The sequence below is a fragment of the Solea senegalensis genome, linkage group LG6 (assembly GCF_019176455.1).
Source record: "Solea senegalensis isolate Sse05_10M linkage group LG6, IFAPA_SoseM_1, whole genome shotgun sequence".
In the NCBI taxonomy this organism is placed as follows: domain Eukaryota; kingdom Metazoa; phylum Chordata; class Actinopteri; order Pleuronectiformes; family Soleidae; genus Solea; species Solea senegalensis.
In genome coordinates, this window is record NC_058026.1 from 18,522,069 (window position 1) to 18,541,233 (window position 19,165).

Genomic DNA, 19,165 nt, shown 5'->3' on the forward strand with positions numbered 1-19,165 from the left:
GGCCACATATTGAGACAAACAACCACTCACTGTCACACTTAGTTAAAATCATGTTGCATGTAAAGATTGTTATCTTAAGTTAGATCCAGTTATTGCCGATCCCTCATGCAGAGACTGCTGTGAATGACGGCTGTGATCAATGGTGTCACTTGAATGACATCCCAGTGAAACACACCAGCTGTACAAGTTCACTCAACTCTGTTTCCCTCTGTAGGTTATACAGTCTGCGTTGGTAAAGCCTCTCCACCCAAATGCATCTTTTTCCATCCATATTTGGCCTTTTCAGTGCAAATGTCACTGCCTTTCAAAGTACAGGCTGCTGGTTGCCGTGTCTGCTTTCATGCAGGAACAACAGACAATGTTTACAGGCTTGTTTTGCCCACAGAACTCGCATAAGACTTTATGCACGACACTGGAAACAGTCGCAATGAGGTTCGCAATCTTTGTAGTTTTAAGCTCAGGTTTGTGGTCATTATTGTTATTTTCAATTCTAAAAGGCACTTTAAAAACAACTAAATTATTAAAGTAACTAAATTACTGTTCTGGACAATTGTGTCATTGATAATTATTTGACTCTTTAAAACCATAGTTATTAAGTTCTGTTGGGTTGAAATTTGGGGATAAGATAAATTAACTGGAAGTGTGAGTGGTTGTTTGTCTCTATGTGGCCTTGTGATGGACTGGGCGAAAGCAGTAGAAAATGGATGGTTTGATGCAAACTAGTACTTTTTTTCTTTTCTTTTTTTTCTTTTTTTAAAGTTTATTTACATTGGAACAGTGTTTCTCAGTCCTGGTCCTCAGGAGCCACTGCCCTGCATGTTTTGGACGTTTCCCTGCTCCAAAGCGTTAAATACCAGTACATGGCGCTTAACTCATGCTTTTGATTTATGGGGATTTTCAAAGTTTGCTGAGTGTTTATAACGTGTGTTCTTGCCTCTTAGTGTGTGAATGGCTGTTCCACTCTATCCTTCACTGTACCTCTGTCATTTCTCCTCAGAGGCCAGAGCATAGATGTAATGTCTAACAGGCCTTCAGCCGAGCTCTTCGCTATAGTTTAATGAGAAAGGGAGGGAGCGGCACTGTCCCTTGTGGCTGTATAGAGTTTTAATTAGATTCTTTTTACAGGGCCGTATCCTTTGGTATGCTTTGTCACAAATGCACACACACACACACACAGACGCACAAAATCACATAAATATACACACAGTACCTTGTTAGAGCTGTCAGTGTAGAGTGTTCCCTTGGGCGTTTTTTGGGAATGGTAAGGGATAGTTAGGCTTCACTGATCAGACTTTGGCCGTAAACGTCACTGTGTGTGTGTACGTGTGTGTGTGTGTGTGTGTGTGTGTGTGTGTATCATCGAGTGTTGACTATAATAAACATTTCTTGGGTAAATAACCTTTGCTATAAAACAACATATTTGGCTCAGTTTGTTGTTGACTGGAAGAGAGGAATTAAATAGAAAGACATCATGAAAGGTAAAAGACAAAAATAAACAAACTATTAGATAAAGGAAACAGCAGGAATGTCTTCTTCATTAATTCTTTTGGTCAGTCTACATTGTTATTGTTTGTGGGTAATGTGAGTGATGGTTGTGTTTCTCTGAATGATGGAGTTCAGCAAAGGTATTCTGGTTCTATAAGTGCTGGAAAACAGCAGCTTAAAAAAACAACAAAAACCAAAAAACATAGCGACTGCACCGAGTCAAATTGTGTTTTTTTTCTTCCTTTGTACTACCTTTCTCTTTTTGTTTGTTTGTTTGTTTGTTTCCCTATCTCATTCTCCATCAATTTTAGGTCTCACTCGGTTCTCCGTTCTATTCAGCAGCCCGAGTTTGTAGCTGTCAGTCAAATTTTCTATTTCTCAAAATGTTGTCTTTCTTTTCAAGTAAATGAGATACCTTTTTGTTTGTTTTTTCCCCTATTCTTTCTTTTCAGACTTTGATTCAAACATTTTGCTCCACAAAGAAAAACAAGCGAGAAAGAGGATTGGAAATATTACTATATATTACCAAGAGCCTGTTAATATGAGGAATGCTGGAAAACTTATAGAATCTCTTTGTAAGTCTTAGGGCTGCAACTCATGATTACTTTCATCATCTATTACTCTGCCCATCATTTTCTTGATTGATCAATTCATTGACGAGGGACTAGTGACGTGTAAAGCAGTTGTTTTCAGTGTAACTGAATCATTAAAAATATTTGAATGTGTTCAGTACTTCCTCCATGACCGGAACACAGAGTTTGTCTCACATGGTCACTGGACTGAAATACAGCAGCAGGGTTTGTGATGCCGGTCGCAATCAGCAGTGCTGTCGCTACATACACCAGACTCCTCTGTTAAATAGTAGGATTTAGATATTTCCCTGGTAACTGCTGGAGATTAACGCACATGTATAGGATTGTTGAGTATTTTTTAACTGAGCTACAGTTCGGCATTGTTCGGCTTGGTTCTCGCGTCGGACGTCTCTTCCTGTGAAGGCACTCTGACCAATCAGTGGCCGGCAGTCTGACGTCACTTATAGTACCTGCTCAGCTCGGTAAAAATGCTAAATATGCTAGTGGAAACGCAACTAAATCATGCCATGTCGAGGCGAGCCGGTGGAAACACACGCCAAAACAACCATTCACTCTCACTCTCACACCTACGGTCATTTTAGAGTGTCCAATTAAAACGTATTCATTTAAATGATGAATAAGTTTTTCTCATAAAGGTGCAAATATACCCGAAAATGTTCACTTAAGTAAAAAAGATGAGCATTTGATCATTCAATTAATCATTGGATTCATTGTGATCACTGAGGTGACCACATACAGCACGAGCATAAAGGCAAGTGTGTTATCAGTCCGCATGTGACAACATGGACGGTAATCACGCGTGACTTCTCCAAACTGGTAGCAGCAGCTCATCAGCTCGCCGGCCGTTAGCCTGTAAATAAACACAGCGGTCCTCTGCTCACTGCTCAGTAATACATGGTTTTTCGAGACACAGAGACAAAGTAAGAGCGAGCATCCGCTTTCAATTTGCTCTGATGAAAGTGCACGCGCAAAGCTCGGCAGTTGATATGGCAACTAACTCTGCCTTCGTTAACGCTTCGGTGTTTCTTTTTTTTTTCTGAAGAGGACACAATGTGTGTGCTCAACAGAGCGACTGGATTCTAATTAAAACTGAATTGAATTACAGTCTGTGGCCATTAGAGACCCATGTAATCAGGTTAAAATCATATTGGATTATATTTTATGGTTATACTGTGATTAATGAACCCGACTAGGTAATTCAGGGATTCAATCTAGATACATGCAAACGGAGCCCCTCTCTCTATTATCTGTCAAAGTCTCCTCACCGGCCTACCAAGGCGATAAGAGTGGAGGAAAAGTGGTACGCAGCCAGTTGTACGACCTGCCTACTTGACATATCCATTATCTGCATGTCCCTGACCACTATCCTGTGAGTGTGGCGTAGACTGCTGAAAATAAAAAGCACTAACTGTCATCCGTGTTTGAGCTGGAATAGCCACAATTGATAGCAGCTCAACAGCTTGGTGAGAGGTCACACACTGTAATCACTGGAAGTACAGGCTGCCAGTAAAATGAACAGCTCCTGGGGCTTTTTTATCACAGCTGGAAACATATGGCGGTGTTACCGAGAAGACATTTTCAGTCAGTCCGCACTGAAGTCGGAAGTGAGACTGAACAGAAGTTCAGTTTAAACGTTTAAGGATTAATTTGCCATAAGGTGTCCAAACGTATAATAAATCCAGGGAGGACGCTTCAGCCTCAGAAGTGCAGGTGTGGTCGTTTACATTAAAAACATCCATTTCCTGCTTCTAAACTTTCTATGTCTTACATTCATACACGCCCGGCTTGGGTGTTAACAGAAAGTTGATTTTCTCCTCTGTAGTTGTTGCCTATTTTCAGAAAATGTTAGAAAGAGTTCTAAAAACAGTTGTTCCTAACAACGTGTGGCTATAACTGAATTTCAGCCTTTTCCCTGTGCTCACCCTTGCACAGGCTTGAGCATGCATCCTCCATTCCTGCAAAAACGGTGACAGATGAGACTGCAGTTTTGTTTAGTGTTTTTTTTTACTCCCAGACAATCCGGTTACAAGGCCAATTCCCATCCTTTTTGCCACGGGCTGCCACTGTTAACTGCTGTGAACTCCATCTGCACTTTCACTGGAAGTGTAGCATTTACAGCTACAGCCTCGGTGTTCTCGTCTACATCTGTAAGTGAGGAGGAGGAGGAGGAGGAGGAGGGAGAACCAGGGAGGGAGGAGGTGGTAGAGGGAAATTAGAACACCGCTTCCATCCTCTGTGCCTGGCAAGTCCCGACTCTTTCTTCTCCGCAGGTAAACTAGCACATTTAGCAGTAACATCGTTACCCTACAGCGACACAAAGCCGCCAACTTGCAGCCAAGGATGTAGGCCACACCTGCAGCCTCCCAGACACAGAGGATGGACACACCGTTTAACAGTGTACGTCCTCTGACTCTGCACCGACCGTAAGCGCTTCTCCCCTCAATTCTCCTCGCTGCACTCCACAGGGGACTGTGGATGATAACGCTGAGGCTGTAGCTGCTCCTCCACGTAAGGCCACGGCCACCTGCCAGCCTTCAGTGTTTGCACATGAACATTAACCTGCCGATGTGCTGGGATGTAGAAATGTCGGGATTTCTTTTTACTTGCCGACATGCGGCATCGGACCAACCACGCGAGCGGTATTTTCCGAACCATGTGAATTTACAGTGCGCTTGAGATTTTTCCCTTACGAATGTAAAGACCGACGTAGTGGACTGTGAGGTGTGAACGCACCCTTAGACTTAACTTATGTTGATGTAGCCTTAGTCAGAATGTAGATGTGGTTGACGCGTGGGTTCTCACTGTCATCAGACAGAAACAGAATTCTCATCGCCTCGGGATATTTTGGTTAGTGACAGGAGATGAGGATCCCGACTCCGGTTAATTAAGCTCCATTCATACCTGATATAATTTCACCCTCTCTTTCACCCTCTCTTTCTTTCTTTCTTTCTTTCTTTTACTACACACACCGAAGCCTGTCAGTCAGATCAGCAGTCAGTCAGTCTCCCTGTAGAGTGAGTGCGTGTCTGTGGACTTCTCCTCAGTTCACAGCAGTGGAGGTCTTTGTAGATTTGTACTTCAGACTGCAACAGCAGCAACATATCCCCGAAGACAGCACTCGCTGGAGGGAATCTCTCTCCCTCTCTCTCCCTCTCTCTCTCTCTCTCACACACACACTCATTAAAGCACACGGGCCTGCAGACCCAGCGAGAACACGCGTGCCCAGAAACACTCAGCATATCTGATCAAATGCACGCACTTAATGGAATAAATGGACAAAATGACTCGAGCCATTAGACACCCTGAGATAAGGAAGAGGAAGTGTGATAAATATAATCCGGCATATATGGATCTCTCAGATGAAACAAGAGGAGAGGTTGTGCAGGGTAGACAGGAGTGGAACAGACTAAGAAAAGAAAGAGTGGGTCGGGGAACGTGGCAGGCTCGTAAATGCTGATATAGTAACTGCAGGACTTGAAATACAATCTCAGCTTGGGGCTCAACAGTTGATCAGTTGCCTTTATCTTTTTCCTGTAGAGAAGACAGTAATGTCATGCCTGTTAATGATTGCTGAGCTGAAATTTCCATACATAGACGAGCTGGGATCCAGAGAACTTTGTTCCTAAAAGAGAGCTCCAGCAATTTTGTATTTCAATTCCATAAAGTCGGGAGACTTGGAAGACGCAGATTTTAAAAAAAAAAGAAAAAAAAATCAATGCGGTGAAGGCCAAGATGTCCTGACTTTTAGTCCCTAAATGCAATTTATGGTGCCTTTTCCTTCAGCCCCTGCTGCCTCGTAAATGCTCATATCTTTCCAATAGCAGCACGTGTCTCGCAGCAAAGCTCCCACCAGAACTACAAAATACTTTTTACAACCATTTTCACAGGCTAAGTAGCACTTTCCCTGAGTGTTGAATTGATCTTAATGGAAAACAAAATCTGGGATATTCCCATTAAAATGCTCCACATACTGTAACAGACTCTATAATTGCCGCGCGGCAACAATGTTTGCAATGTTTCTAGAAAAAAAAAAAAAACCTTCTCTTAATTAAGAGTGGCAGAAGTTTGAAGCGTCTGAAGCGACTGGGTCCAAAGTGATCTAGAATAGACACCCGAGTCTTCACTGAGTTCAGATGACGAGAAAGGTGGGACAGTGATAGAAATGGGAAGAGCTGAAATGGCTCCAAATGCATGAATACCTTGTGAAATCACCTCATATCCTTCCATAACCTTAATCATTGTGTGTGTGTGTGTGTGTGTCGCGGAGAGTGTGGGATTCTGAGTTTGATTACCTCGGCTCCGTGATTGGAAGAGACTCTGTCTGAGTTTGATTACGTCTCTTGTCGGGAGACTTTTGCAGCGTCTGACTTTTTCACATCCCTCCATTTCTCCCGTTTACCGTGTTCCCTCGCTCGCCCGCGCGTCATCAAGCAGGGCTTGTTGCCCTCGGGCCTGAGGAATGACGGAGTGGCCTTTGTCAGAAGGTGAAGAATAGACTCACCTGACCTCGGCATCACCCAGACACACACACACATTCGCATACACACTCTCGGGGAAGAGGGAAATCTAGGATATCTGTTGCTCATGACATTCCAACACTATTAACCCATTAATAACGCTTTATGGCTGAAATCTATGTATTTGTGTGTTTAGCAACAACATTTGTGTTATTTCTTTTGCATGTGCCTTCGTTTCAATTGCTTTTTTCTCTAATCATCTTCCCTCCCTTCCAGATGTTTTCTTTCCACATCACTGACTCTTAAATGAGTCTGTGCCGCTGGTCTTTGTGCAAGTGTGTGTGTGTTTGCTGCAGGTCCCATCCCAGTAGTACTGTGACGTGTCTAATTTGAGGTATTTTAGTGTCCCCGGAGAGAGAGGGAGAGAGCGTGTGGTGGAATTTGTTATGTGTGCTCGCATGTTTGTGAATCTCGTTTCCCTGTGTGCATTCGAATTGACGCGACTGTGCGTCTCTCAAGGTATTTCGGGTTTTGCTGCGTCGTGTTTTGGTGGAGCAATAAGGAGCAAAATGCAAAATAGACACCTCTCACTAACATCATGTTCTGTGGAATTCTCAATCGGAATAGTTTGCTCCTTCCAGTGTGTGACAGGGCACTGTGTCCCGAGAGATTTATGTCGCACCAGTGAGAGAAGAAATATGGAGAGTTATGAGGAGGAGTGATCCTCTCACACATTTTTTGGCTGGTGACCCATAACAAAATAAAGCTAATGCCAAATTGGAAACCTAAAACAGGCACAGGTGTGCGCACTGAACAGTGACACAAAATCTTTTATTTTTTTCTCCCTCTCAAATGACTGCTCTTAATTAATTACCAGCAGGATCTATGGTAGTGTTTGGAAGCAGCTGCCAATATTCATTTAACTGTGGTATTATATGGCTCGACGGTTTCAAAGATATGCTCAAATGTTGTCTGTTATTTTCCTGTATCATTTGGGGTGACAGCTGCTCCCAGATCACATAAATAAGTTAAATGGTGATAATGATATTTTCTAAAGCATTGTTCTGGTTGATGTAGAAGCAAAACGAACAAACACATCACACGCAGCCATACACAAAAACAAGGCGACGACTCTTAAAGCAGACGTCGCTCATTTGTTTCTGAATCACTTTTTTCCTATTTGTTAGAATCCTCTGTGTCCTTCATATTGATCAATGAATGAAGTTGTCTATAGCATTTACAATACTGTGATAAACCAATCATTATTATTTGTGCTGCATGGATTGATCGGCTGGCATTAACCTCCAACAAGCCAAGGAGGTACAGTATATACTGGAGGTGTCAGCTGAAATCCTCTGCATTCACTGTGAAGGGAGCAGTGTTGAGTGTTGCTATTGTCTATCGCCTATGAACGAGAATGGATCCATAACATGGTTCCATCGTTCTGTTCTGTTATATTTCATATGCTGTGTCCTCCTCTGAGACTTGACCACGATAGGCTCGCACGACGACAAGAGTCTTGCGTGAACGTGAGCTGAACGTGAACTTTTCCCACTGTGGTGTAGAACTGGAAATGCTTTACTGTAATGACTGTCCAAGAAGACCAGAGGAAAATTTCCTATTGTCATGGATGGAGGCCAAACTGCACCCTTCCATCTTGCGAAGTACTTTAATAGATAATCATCTCTCGCCATGATAATTTGAATTTGAGCAGGTTTTTTAAAGGTAGGTAGTTCTGTCAGCTGTGGAACAGAAAAACACCATCCAATCATATGATAAATGAATTGGATCATTATGCATCAATCAAACTGCCATCAGCCGCCCTCCCCCTTATGCACGTACCACTTTTTGTGCACTAATCACGCACACTCAGAAGACAACGACAGAGTTTATGCTAGCTTGCTTAATCCAACAAGACAGTTGCAGCAACGTTATGGCAGAAAAGGTGCCAACAACAGGTGTTGGTTGCAAAGAAAGACGTTTATTGGGAAAGCTACTGCCAAGTAAAAGGCTGATGCAGGGCGATCCAAGACCAGAGTGAACATCGGGGCTGCAAAGTGATGACATGGTGGCTCATCGTCACATTGTCAATTCAACAAGTATCTAGCATCTTTGGAGGGAAGTCTGAAGGAGAACTGTTTTTTTAATGTTTGAATTTGAACTATTCCCCACGACTTTACTGTAGAGTTGCACTGTGTCGTCATATTAAATCTAAAAGTGTTGGACAGTCAGTGTGACTGATGGCTGGTAGCAACCAATAGGAGTTGGTTGCAGGTGACGCTTGTAAATTGCCCGGGCCAAATCACCTGCTGCCGCTTACTTTTCCAGACATGTGGACACTCGCTTCACATGAGTTTATAGGCGCTCATCGTTCCTGACACATGCAGCCCAGGAGCAACATCTGTGGTAGACTGAAGAAAGGCTTGTCAAGCACTGTGTTTGAAAATGATTTTGTCCTGTGCAGAGAAAACAGCAATGGGGGATTTCTCCATGTTACATCATTCTAATCTGAGAGCTTTGTAACTTGAGTTTTGACTGCTTCCAGAACAAAATGTGATATTTGTAGATGTCATATTGGATTTCGGGGGAACTTCAGAGAATAGTTTTGGACAGTTTCATTTCAATTCAGTTCAGTTTTATTTGTCTCGCACCAAATCACAGCATACATTATCTCAAGGCACCGTACATAGTAAGGTAGAAACCTTTACAATATTATAGAGAGAAGAGAAACAATTCACACAGTGAACAAGCACTCGGCATCAGTGGAGAGGAAAAAAAAACTTTTAACAGGAAGAAATCTCTGACTCAAAGATGCCTCGACCTGTTGGGGTGAGAGGAATAATGGGTGAGGAGAACTGGGGGAGAGAAAGGGAAAGAGGCATGTGAGGTAGAGACCAGGAGCAGTTATAGGTTTAGATAGGACATTTCTGACATTTATAATGCTACAATGTCATTTATACAGGCAGCAGCAGAGATTACAAACTTAAACTCACTCACTGATCACTACAGCAGGTTCTGTCTGAGCACTGCCATGTACACAGTAGGACTGGGTCCAAAAAATCCATTCAATGATGAAAATCGATCTTCTATTTAATAATATGATATTAATTCATAAAACCCATGATCGATCTTTTAATACAAACCTTTTATTGCGGCGTGAAGGCTTTAAGATAAGATAAGATAGTACTTTATTTGTTCCGCAGTGGGTAAATTTGCATTGTTACAGCAGGTAGACAGTAAAGATAAAGATAATAAGTAGTAAACATGCATTACCAAAAAAGAAAATGACAATATACAAAGATATAACTAAGAGTTGGGTTGTCGCCGAAATATTCCTAATTAAATCGGAATCGAATCGAATGGTGGATCGAATCAAATTCAGGTCATGCCCTAGTACACAGCACCGAAACAAACATTCTAAAAAATCAAATTGGTTCTTTTGACACGATTGGAGACAATAGAAAACACCACATGGGTTTCGGATGCTGTGGCGTGTGCAGGCTTTCTCACCAAATCATTCCAAATTTCCGCACAGCAGCCCTCATTTTGTGGCCATCTGTGGCTGCTCTGAAGTATCACAAAGCTGGCTATACTCTATCAACTCGGAGGAAAGCTCCACTTTTCCTTTCTGGGGCTCATTAGCGGAACTGAACTTGTTGTCGGCTGATGAGAGAATACGATGGATGTGCGTTGTTTCATAGTGTGTGCATGTGAAATTTAAACATGTGACCCTGGATTGAACACACAGGTTTGTCAAATGTCCACTGCTTACTTTAAATGCTGTGAAGAAAGTCTGTTGTAATAGAGAACACAGGCCGGGGCTAGTGATGTAGAAAAACCTCAGTGAAGGTCACTGAACAAAATCATTGGTTTCTTTCTGTTGTGCCTAAACCTTGAAGACTGTGTTCCCACAGTATTTCACTGACATACTTATAGCATATTTTGTACATATATCGTATATAATAGATATTTCAAATGAACCTGGCAGGTTCAAGATGTCGCTGAGGTCAATTTTTACACTTTAGTTCGACAATGGTCTCTTATGTGTACTCTAAGTCTGTGAAAGCTACAAATGTGAAGCACATACTCACACGCACGATCTGACAAATGGGCACTAATTCACTGTGGTTTGGATAAAACGGCTCCACTAATGAATCAGTGCTTTGATTAATTCCTGCTACAGCTGGTTATGTGCGGAGTTATCATACTCAATATTTCTGCTGCAAAGGGATGAGGCTTCTCCCCGCTGATCCTCATCTACTTTCGCTATCTGTTACCTTTTGTCTCGCTCAGTCCCGTCTCTCACTCTCTCTCTGTTTAATGAGGCTTCTCTGTGGTTCTATAATTAAAACCCCAGTGTACAGAGAGATGGACTGAGGGAGGGACAGGCAGGAAACTCGCTCGTGGACCGTGACCGTATGACGAGCCAAGTTCATGGCTGTGCGTGCAATGCGCTACTTGTTCCACCTAGTTATGGATTTAATTACAGGCATGTTTTATGGCACGATGAAACCGATTAAGACGCAGGCCCACGTATACGGCTCTGACGGAGCGTTTTCCAGACGAACACACACTCAACCGGTCTTCAGATCTTCCTCCGCTCGGGAATAAAATAGTCAAAAATGGAGGCAACAGAAAGGCGAGTGGCGAGAAAGGTGTCCAGTGGGAGAGGAAGGAGACACAAAGTCACAGACAGTGGATGAAACAGGTTTCTAAAAATCAATGGACGAGCAGTGGCTGTGGATGTGAAGAGGTCAGAGAAGTAGAGGGCAGGGCTACAGTGAAAGTCTGAAAGTTTGACGCTTTTCCACTATACAGTTCTAGCACGGCTTAGCTCGACTCTCCTTGGTTTGGTATTAGGCACGTCATTTTTCATTACTATACTATACAGTAGTACCTCCTCAGCAGTCCGTGACGTCATTTTATACACGACACAAAGAAACTAGTGACGCGCAAAGCAGTTGTTTTCAGCGTAACTGAATCATTAGAATCAGTTTATTAAAAAGATGAATTCTGTACTTCCTGCATGACCAGAGCACAGACTCCGCCTGACACAGTCACTGAACTAAAATACAGCTGAACGGGTTGTGATTCGGCTCACGATCGCCGGCTTTCAGCAGTGCTGTCGCTAAATACGACTCCTCTGTTAAATGTTGAGATTTTATTTATTTATTTATTTATTTATTTGAATTAGGACAATGCATATTCATCAACATGTCAGCATAGAGCAACAACATAAGTATGCCGGAGTTAGCACAATAGCTAATTTTCATCCGTTGTCCTAAGGCAGGTTAGTACAGTAGACATTCAACAGGACATGATACAAAAGAATACATAAATCACAAGACATTACACATTACAAGTAAGCCATAGACACAGACCATAGACAAGTTACATGTAGGTTAAGATTAAAACTTTGGGGCCCGAGAGAAAGACAGAAGGAAAATAAAAAAAATTTGTTTAAAAAAAGTGAATAATCTAACTGTGAGTGCATGTCTGGTTAGTTTTCAACCATTGTTTCAGAGCAATTTTAAACTTTGAATAGGTGTCACAGTTTCTGATATTGGCTGGTAGCCTGTTCCATGACTGTGTGCCTCTGATAGACCCCACCATTTGGCCAAGTGTGCTTGCTAAATACTGGAGATTAACGCATGTTTTCAGGATTTTTAAGTCTTTTTAACTGACCTACAGTTCGACATTGTTCAGTTTGACTCTTGTGTCAGACGTCATGCTCATGACTCTTCCTCTGATCAGTCAGTGGCCGGCAGTCTGTTGACGTCACGTTTTAGTATCGCCTCAGCTCGTTCATAAACTCGCCAGAGCAGGTACCGGAAAAAGCACCAGGTACTATCCCTATGATAAAAAATGCTGAGTTGAGTAGCTAAACATATATAGTGGAAAAGCGCCATTTGTTTCCTTCAGGGCATTCAGAGCACCTGTGTGTAAGAACGAAGATAGAAGTAGGAGTTTTGTCAAATCCGGGCCACGCGGTTGGTGTAGTGGTTAGCACTCTTGTCTTTGCAGCAAGAAGAAGGGTTTGCTACCTGGTTGGAACAAGTACCCTTCTGCATGGAGTTTGCATGTTCTCCCTGTGTGTGTGTGTGTGTGTTTTCTCCTGGTTCTCCGGTTTCCTTTCACAGTCCAAAAACAGTCCAAAAAGGCTGTAGATGTGAGAGTGAAAGTGGATGGTTGTTTGTCTCTATGTGGTCCTGTGATGGACTGGCAAACTGTCCATAGTGTATCTCCCTAAGTCAGCTGAGATTGGCAGAGCACCCCCCCCGACCCGATAAAGTGGTATGGATGGATTTTGTAAAATCCATGAATATGTTTAATCCTGTAAGGTTTAAAAATAAATAGATGCCTCCTAGCAGCATTAGATAAGACCTTGATTATATTGGCACAAATGGACACAGGGAGGTCATATTAAACTTGTGTTTTAATTAACGTTCACTGGTTTAAAGGGCTGCTCTGTATTAAACCGCGGGCGTCAGAGTGTTGCGGCAAGAAAAGAACGAAGCTGGAGCAATTTCCTTTGTCGATAACGGTTGTTTAGTTGACAAGTGTCTACAAGAACAAGCAGAAGGGGCGATGGAGGGATGCGTCGTGCTGGATGTATGGGCGGAAGTGTGGTTGATGTGCCGTCGAGACTGACTAATGTACATCTCCAGACAAATGCTGTGTAGGGACACCATCTCCGCTCCCATAAGGAGATGAAATGCACGAGCACACACGAAACACACGCGGGATGCTGAATGAGGTGTCAAGTGCAGAGATAAGTAGCATGGTGCTCGTAGTTTTAATGATGTTGCCAGTCACACAGCTGCCACCTCGCTCCACACCCTGCAACCCCGAGTCTGCCTGTGTGTGTGTGTGTGTGTGAGCATTCATATTCTGAATAGGAGTTTAATTCCAGCCAAGGCCTGATGATGCATGCAGCGTTCATTGAGACAGATATTTTATCGCACTTTACTTTTAAACTCATCGCTGTGCAAAAAGGCAAGACTCCGAACCGAGCAACCCAATGGGATACGCTGTTCTTTTACCACCTTGTATCAGCACATACTGGCTATTTTTAAGGGGTTTTATGTGCAGCTTACAGGAGGAGCCGCAACTGTTAGCTAAACATTATTCTGCATGCAGACTCACTCTTTCTCTTTTGTGTGTCAGTGCTTCCTACTGGGCGTGATAGGTTATTGGAACAGCAGGCCAGTCAGCAGATGTTAATTTGAAGCAGGAGAAAGAGGGGAAAAAGAACAACGGGGAGACTGGAAATGAGGAAGAGAAGAGAGATAAAGGATGAGTAAATGGGAGATGTTAATGAAGGGAGAGACATGCAAAATGGCAGAGAAGTGATGGCAAAGAGAGATGAGTGTCACTGGTTGCATCCAAGAGACTAGATGGAAGTTAGCAGGGGGTCGATATTGACAGATTCTGATGTTGTATGTGTGCCGGGAAAAAAGATGAAATATTCTTTTTGTAACAATCTGACTGGATTTAAAATTCACACTGAAAGAGAAGAACTAAGTCCTGTCTTAAGCTCCAGCTGGGGTTGTTCATATAATTTACTGTCACTGCAATCTGCTGAATGCCTTGTTGCTTTTGAGTAAACAAGGCAGTACTTCTTGTTTTCTAACATAAAATTGGAAACCTACTGCCGTACTGAATGAATAAGTATGGAAACCAAATTATCAGAGAGCGAAAAGGAGGCATTTTGTATTTGCCAAAATGCATCAATAATGTGGATAAAGGTTAATGTGTTTGCAGCGTTGTTTAAAAAAAAGAAAAACACGTATTGTACAGACCACATGGATTACATTGCAGATCAGCTCCGAGGTCACCAGAAACCACATGCACATATAAATTACCCACTCACGCCAATTTTTTATTTTTATTTTCAATTTAGAGACTTTTCACAGGTCTGCTTCTAAAACAGGAGCCAGGTCTTCCTCCACCTGTTTCTGCTGCCTTCACCCTCTGTCCTTGGAAAGAGCTTCTTTTTCAGGTTGAGCCTCAGTCGCTTCGCTTGTTACCCGCAGCCGTGTGCGAACAATGACGTCTCTCTGGCTTTCTGTCTCATTCTCACACGCATAATGTGTGCATTAGCAGGTCAGTAAGCAGGTTGAAAGGCAGCGAGGGATTCCAAAAGCTGTTAAAAATTTATAGTCAACAATCTCATATTATTTTTAAGGGTTCTCATGTACGACTGGGTTTTATGCATCATCTTCCCCGCCTGCAACCAACTCACGCAGTCCAATCGGATGCTTAACTGCAGGTACAGCTCAAGCATGCACATCTGTACCACTCAGCATCTTCAAACAAAAATGTACACTGAACAAAAATATAAACGCAACACTTGTTCTGAACTCAAAGATCTAAAACACTTTCTATACACACAAAAATCATCATTTCTCTCAAATAGTGTTCACAACTCTGTCTAAATCTGTGTTAGTGAGCGCTTCTCCTTTGCCGAGATAATCCATCCCAACTCGCAGATGTGGCATATCGAGATGCTGATTTGACAGCATGAGTATTGAACAGGAGTGCCTTAGGCTGGCCACAATAAAAGGCCACTCTGAAATGTTAAATTTTGTTCAGCTCATGAAAACTGGGAGCAAAAAGAAACGTGTTGCGTTCATATTTTTGTTCAGTGTATAACGGAAAAGCACCATCATTTGAGAATGAGGTGAGGTTTTTAAGGTTAAAAACCTAAAATAAGCTCATCCTTAAATACTTTAGGTTTTTAGGTTTTAACACACACTGCAAGAACATGATTATGACATTATGTTGATGTCTTGCACAGCTGTGTGTCTGTGCAACTTTAGTAAAGGTGTGCATCCTCTAATACGTTCATCTTTAGTAATGTGAGCGGATTTTCCATTTATCATCCGAGATCTGTGGTGATGAAAATACGTCTTCATCATCATATTCGTTTGAAATCAATAGAGGGGGTAGATTCATAATAAAGACTGTACAAACAACCTCATACTCTGTATTGAATGAGTCTGACACCCCATTACTTCATTCTTGACCTTGGAAAATAGTCTCAGTGCCATATCAGCTTAACTTTTAATCTAACGTGAACAAGAAGTCCCTCACATATTGAGATTTATAGACCTGGTGACTTTTATTTATTTAGTTTTATTTTTTTGCATTCTTGCAACTGAAAACACACACGTTTTCTTACAGTGGAGTCACACATAGATAGCACTTGTGCATTAGCTTCTACATGAGGAACTCACACCATGGTCTGAAAGCCTGTGCGGGTCAGGGCCAGGGAAATAATCAAATCACGATATATACAAACTTATATTTTTTAACATTTTAGCATCCCTTTCTCTCCAAAACAGCTAAAAGTAGCAGCTGCCAGTTTACCTCAAAAAGTATTGGACGTTGTGTTTATGAGTTATATTTGCGATCGAGGATTTTAGAAGTTTCATTTGAAGCATGTTCATTTAAATTTGTGCCGTGTCCTGTTTTTAGAGGCGCTGTTCATTTTGGCTCGTCATTTTATAACATGTTCTAACAGCACTAGCTCAGTGAACACTGGGTGAGCAAAAATAAAGAAAACACCTTATTTCTAAGTTGGCCTGGTTGTTTTTGTTATTATTTTATTAGCGAAGGCAGCTAAATGTAGCAGAAAGACATTCTGTTTTACATGTTATGTGAATGTCAGACTGACTGATCAATTTGAACATATGTGTCGTGGTTTATTGTCTTAGCAAAATGTATCATTCAGTTTAAGGTTTAAGGAGGAAAGGAAAATCACAATTATCTGTACTCTTGGATTGCAATACAAATGAAAGTGCACCCAAGTGTTGTGATACAGTGAAATTATGACAAAAGCATATGGTTGCAGGCCTGTTAGGTAATGGTTTAAAGTCAAATGAAGTACTCACTGAGAAAAGAGAAGGTAGATGAGTCAGAGCAGAGCCGAGACGGCAACAGAGAGGAACTGGTAGCAGAGGAAGTCTAAGGAAAAGTGCCAAGCATTGAACAAGTGTGAAATTGGGAAAGCTTTGAGGCTGAGAGAGATGGAAAGAGAAGAGGAAAGCAGCAGTGTGTAAAAGTTAACGATTGACAGCGGATGCTGAAAACAGGAATAGATCAACGGGATTTTAAATCCCCCCCAAAAAAACATTTTCCTTCTTTCTCAGTGCTCCGTAACTCCCCACCACTTCTTTCCCTCTTGTCTGCGTACACACACACGCATTACAGCAATTGTCCACTGACAGACAGACAGATGGTGTCCATTACCCCGCCCTGCTGCCCACAGCCAGGTGGAACAGCTGCAGCAAGGTCTAACTGATCTATCACTGTTCTAATGGATCTGTTATAACCAGGCCCAACCAATCGATCTCTGAGTCTCTCAATCAATTAAGCCATTATTTAGGCACAGATCCAGAGCGCTGCTGTCCCGGTGAGTGATCTCTTCACATACGTACACAGGAATAAAGACACGGGCACAAGTGAGCCTGTTGTCTTTCTCTCTTCACCGTGTCGTGTGAGCAGCAGTGTCAGATTTCACCACCAGACCACACCCCCTAAGCTCGCTGGGAGGAAATCGTCACATCAATTGACTTCACCCACTCAAGCAGGAAGGCGTGGAGTACGATTAACCACCTCTCTGGACAAAGCAGCAAACCCAAGCCATGTCTTGTTACTGCAAACTCCATTGCATCTGTGCTTGTGGAAAACGGGAAATGGAGAGACAAGAACATCGACTCCAAGCGCCACACCTACGAGGTTAACAGGGGAATAAGAGAAGCCACTGGATCACAACCCGCCTCATCTGGCCTCTCTGGACCAGTGACCCTAGAACAACTTATGGATGCCATCCTGTGTCTGAATAGACCTGGTCCATACAGAGTTTCTCAAACACCTGGGGATCAACGCCCTTAACTGGCTGCGCTTGTTCCTCTCAAACTGTCTGTCAACCCTGACCCTACCAGCTGTCTGGCGTAAGGCTCAAGTGGTTGCTATCCTCAAACCCAAGAAACCGGCCGAAGACCCCAAGAGCTACAGGCCAATTTCACTGCTCTGTATACCATACAAGCTGATGGAGAGAGCAATGCTGGCGCGAATCAATGACATTGTGGAAAGTCATCTCCCACAAGCCCAGGCAGTCTTCCGCAAAGGAAGGTCTACAGTAGACCAAATAATCCGCCTCGTGCACCACATAGAAGGTGCATTCCAGAAGAAAGAAAAAGTTGGAGTTGTGTACATTGACCTAACAGCCGCTTACGACACCGCGTGGCCTCTGGGCGGAGTTAACTGCAGATGATGGGGTTTAGTTACACTTTAAGTCACAATACGACATCATCACGATATCGCAAACTATGAGTATTTGCGAAGTCATATCGCGCAATAGTTCAACTTGGCACCATCTAGTGGACTGGACTATCAATTGATTTTTTTATGCTAATCCACAAAAAGTTTAATGTTCAGTAATAAGTAATTGTTAAAAAAAAAGTCAATATACACAAAATATCACGATAATTCACTGTATTGAGTTTTCCTCTTCTGTGTATGTTAGTGGCTTCTGTTGTTTCTGTATGTGTGGACTGTCCAGCCATTTCAATAATTGTTGTAGTAATTCAATCATTAGCACCTGTGAGGTACATAATAATCGGGCCAATATTTGCCAATTTGTATTAATTGGAGTTACAAAATATGCATTTTTCACTCAGTCACTTTGTTTTTCCATCCAAAAGTTTACTCTTTTTTTTTTATTACCTTGTGTATTCTTGTGTTCTTTAATAATTAGTGTTACATAATGTTTAGTAAAAGTAAAACTGGATATAACATGTAGATTAGAGATAGACTTTTTTATCTTGTGTTTTTAGTATTAAACAGTCATATTTTACCAGATGGAGGGAAAGAATCTTTTAAATATGAGCCAAAAAAATCTATTCCCAGCCATCAGCTGTCCTGATTTATAAAAATTGGCATCGTCCTCAGCCGTAGTAAAAACCCATGTTGTTTGACCTCTACTTTGTGTGGTGCGGTGATTTGTGCGATTGTCTATGTGCTTGTCTTCACAGTCATATAAAAAAGTTCTGTCGGTCAGCCTCACATTTGTGGTCATTCATGGAAATCAAATGCAGTCTATCCTTTATTTAAATTAATACTAAAGACTAAAGATGTCTTTACAGTACATAACACATTCAATTCATGTCAAACTGTGCAAAATTGGTCTAATGTCAGTCCACAGTGTCAGTGTGAAACACTGTAAACTGTGCATTATTCTAAGAAAATGCAAATGCACTGAGACGTTGTAATTGAAAATGTAGTAAAACAATAACAAAGCTTTAGCCTCAGCTCTGGAAAGTTGTTTTTTTTACGCTCATCAGGTCAGTTGTCCTTTACTGTTGCTGCTCCTAACTTGTTTCTGCATTCTATCAATGACCTTGGACTTTTTCAATGTAAACTCAAAACTGTAAACTTAGAATGGCTTTTAAATTTCAGTAGCATGGTGACACTTTCCTTCTTAATGAAACGTTATTGATTCTTATTTTTTTTGAGGATCAAGCAGGTGACTGTAAAGTGCAATGAATATTAAATACATTTTCATGGATTACCTTTTAATCAAAAATGATTTCATGACGGGGAGGACAAGGAAAATGTTTTCAT

At 42.0% G+C, this 19,165-nt stretch overlaps 1 protein-coding gene across 1 annotated transcript in view; it reads left to right on the top strand.

The window, feature by feature from the left end:
- LOC122770968 (protein sidekick-1-like) overlaps positions 1–19,165 on the top strand; it is a 262,286-nt gene that overhangs the window by 136,955 nt on the left and 106,166 nt on the right. The gene's annotated exons all lie outside the window — the stretch shown is intronic.